Raw genomic sequence first — 3,848 nt, forward strand, 5'->3', positions numbered from 1 at the left:
TTCTTTGTTATGGGGTGGGGCCACAACATTAGTAACAAAGAAACAGAATTTCCGGAGGATGAGGCCCAGAAATCAGGATTTTAAAAAGATTCCCAGGTGATTCTAATGTACAGCCAAGGTTGAGAACCACTGAAAGGAGTCTCAGAGCCAGTCATGAATGAGAGAAGTTTAGGTAACTATTAGTTTTCAAGGACTGCTATAACCAAGTCTCACAAACTGTGTGGCTTATATGACAAATTTATTGTCTCCCAGTTCTGGAGGCTAGAGGTCTGAAACCAAGGTGTTGGCAGGGTTGGTTCCTTTAAGGTTGCACATGAAAATCTGTTCCATACATGCCTCCTCACTTCTGGTGGTTTGCTAGTGATATTTGTTGTTCCTTTGTTTATAGATGCATCACCCTGATCTGTCTTCATAGCTACATGGCATTCACTGTGTGTGCATACCTGTCTCTATCTCCAAATGTTTCTGTTTTATATGGACACAGTCATATTGTATTAGGGCACAGACTAATGACCTCATATTTTCATATATTTTATTAAAGGACTAGAGGCCCAATGCACGAAACTTCATGCAAGAGCAGGCCTTCCTTCCCCCGGCTGCTCGCACCATCTTCCCTCTGGCACCCCCCTGGACCCGGCCTTTGCTCCTCCAGCTGCCAGCAGGCACCTGGAACCCGGGCTGGCTTTCCTCGGGTCACCCACAGGAACCTGGGACCTGGGCTGGCTTCCCTCCGACTCCGGCTTTGTCAGGAATGATGCCCAGAAGATATCCAGTCTAATTAGCATATTGTGCTTTTATTATTATTATAGACCTGGTGCATGAGATTCGTGCACTGGCTCGGGGGGGGGGGGGCGTCCCTCAGCCTGGCCTGCACCCTCTCACATTCCAGGACCCCTCAGGGGATGTCCACAGGGAAGGGGCCTAAGCCGACAGTTGGAAATCCCTCTCACAATCTGGGACCCCTCGCTCCTTACCGCCCGCCTGCTCCCTGCTCCTTACCACTCAGCTCTCTGGCCGGGCCCACGGGGTGAGAGGTGGACACAGAGAATGCTATCTCACCCAATTGTGGGGCGGGCTGGCTGGCCTTCATCTGCCTGACCCCACCCAGGGAGGGACCGAGCAGGGTGTCCACCTCTCCATTCTCCATCCTTCCATCTGTGACACCTGTCACCTTTGCCAGGCCTCCCCCAAAGTTAGTTCAGCTCAATCGCTGAATGTAAAAGGGCACGGGGGGGGGGGGGGTCCTTCACTCCAGTGCCTTCTGATTCCCAGAGACAGGACCTGGTCAACAGGACCTGATCTCAGGAAGATAGATCTGTTTCAAGAAAAGTTGGGAATGCAGACTTTCCTATGAACCCCTATTCCAAAAGGTGGCAGTTTATTCACATTGTGGGTAACATAAGTGGGTAAAGTCAGGGCCAAATCGAGCCATTTCCTCATTCAATCTCTCTGAGGTGCGTGGACAGAACCAAGTCTCAGCTCTTCACAGGACACTTCCAGGTCTGTTTGCTTGTTTTAAGCCTAAAGGACAGTAGTCTGTCTCCATTCTTGTTCTTTGGGATTTTTTCAACATCAGATAAAAGGATATGTACATTGGGGCAATCCTCTCGAGATACAATATTCCAGTTGCACCCATGTGACAACAACAGCGCCCCTCAGAGGGAGGGAGCTGACAAATGGGGAGCAGGGAATTCTGAAAACCAAAGTGATGACAGAGATGCTAAGCCTTTCCTTCACGTGTCTGACACCCTTCTTCAGGCGGCCTGCAGGCCAGGTGTCTGCTGGACCTTTACCACTTGAAGTCCTGGCAGGCTGCCCTGGGCCCTGCGTGGCGGTGTGCAGGGCCACCTGGGCCCAGGGGGAGTCACCTCCCTGCCCCAGACACTCCTAGTACAGCTCCTGCACATGGGCGCTCGTCTCCGGGTGCCACACCGGGATGGCAGCATAGACGCCTTCCATCTGCTGCAGCAGTGCCCTGTCTGCACACCCGTTGTCCGCCTGGGCCTGGCCCCTGCTGCTTAGGAATGCCTCGCACAAGCCAGGACCTCCATGAAGTGGCAGGGGAACTTGCCCCTTTATAGCTTCAGGACCACTTCTGGGTTTTCCGAAATCCGTAAGCAGCCTCAAAGTGTAGCAGAACCTCTCTGTCCTTTGCAAGGGTGACCTCCTGGAAGTCTTTGTTCCTCAGGGTGCAGTAGGTGAGCACTCCCACGTCCTCGTTGAATAGCTCCTTTGCCATGTGCCTGAAGATGTGTGCCAGGTACCTGTCGGAGCTGGCACCCTTGTGGAGCCTCACCTCCTTCTTCATGTCTCCAAACAGTGTCCACATTGGCGTCATTCGAGGCGAGGTCACTTTGCTCCATTATCTGGATAATTTCAACTGAGGTTAACACGCAGTCAGCACCCTGGGAACTACGTAAAGCTGTGGTAACATCTTCTCAAAGGGCCTTCAGTTTGTCATAACACAGGGCCACAATGACATGGAAAATCTTGTCTGGGGACAGGTTCTGCCATCTGGTGAAGTAATGATCTGCTGGGGACACTTGGCCAGTCAGAGGTGGGGGTGATGTGGTGACCCAGCAAATGCTCCACATATCGGTCCCAGCCGTGTAGGCGGAGGTTAGCATGGGTAGGCAGAGCTCTTCCTCACGGTGGGTGCTGGCAGTACTGATGCACAAATTCCTTCTGACTCTCCAGGATGCTGAAGTCCGCAGCTATCTTCATGTCAAAGACAGTGCACCCCAAGGCTTTTGAGGAAGCTGCAGAGCCTTCTGGATGCATCAGTGACACTGAGGCTGAATTTAGCAGCAAAATAAGGCAGAGACTGAGGACACACGGACACTGCCAGCACCTTGTGCTGTGAGGTATCACATTTCTTATTAAGGTTCAGAACACGGAAGAAGTCCTTGGCGTTCTGTTGAGAAACTTGGACTCCTTCATCTGTGGTCACACAACTGTCACATGCCAGGCAGTCACTCAGAAATATCTTGGCATCAGCCAACTTATGGAATTCTCCCTTCTCTCCATTCTCCTGAGCCAGACTCCGGACATTGACTGCGGCATTCTCTTGGTCATCGGTTTTTTTTTTTTTTTACTACATTCCTTCTGTGTGCAGTGATCACACTTCATCTGGAGTGGGGCGGACGGGGGCAGGCTCAAGTGACCTGGAGGAAGCACAGAGAGAGCAGTCAGTCACCGCTGGTCACCCCTGGCGCTGCTGGTCATATCCTTTCTTCCTTGTGTAGTGTCTAGGGAGGGGAAGTGGCCTCAGTGCCTGAGGCCAACTTCGAGGAGGCCAGCAGCGCTGTCAGGATTGTGCTGACAGTGCTGGTCCATTGGTGCCTGGCCTGTCCTCTTCAGATTCAACCTGCAGGACTACTAAGGGAGCCAGTCCAAAGGAGGGGAATCAGCCTCAGTGCCTGAGGCCGAGTTCCAGGAGGCCAGCAGTCGCTGTTGGGATCGTGCTGGAGGCGCTGGTCCATTGGTTCCTGTCCTGTCCTCTGGAGATTGAACCTACAGGACTACTAAGGAAGCCAGTCCCCAGTTCCACCCCGCCTCCTCCACCGATTGATTGGAGCCTGAAGGCCAGGAGGAGGGACCAAGAGGCCAGCCTTTCAGCTGCTCCCCAGTCCCTAGGCCACTCACTCTGGTTCCCTGTTAACCATCCCCTGATCAGTGGGAGCCTGCGGGCTAGGAGAGGGACCAAGCAGTCTGCCTTCCACCTGCTATCCAGTTTCAGCTGCCACAGATTCATTGGAGCCTGAGGGAACCTGGTTCCCCGCTAGCCATCCCCTGATCAATGGAGCCTGAGGGCCTGGGGATGGACCAGTCATCGATTTGGTCGTTAT

At 53.1% G+C, this 3,848-nt stretch overlaps 1 pseudogene across 1 annotated transcript; it reads right to left on the minus strand.

Moving 5' to 3' along the window:
* Positions 1-1,887: 1,887 nt before the first annotated feature.
* On the minus strand, positions 1,888-3,129 carry LOC308536014 (nuclear prelamin A recognition factor-like; annotated as a pseudogene). The gene has a single exon. The product of its transcript is annotated as a nuclear prelamin A recognition factor-like (transcript).
* Positions 3,130-3,848: the final 719 nt, after the last annotated feature.

The sequence above is a fragment of the Myotis nattereri genome (assembly GCF_964212035.1).
Source record: "Myotis nattereri genome assembly, chromosome: X".
NCBI lineage: Eukaryota > Metazoa > Chordata > Mammalia > Chiroptera > Vespertilionidae > Myotis > Myotis nattereri.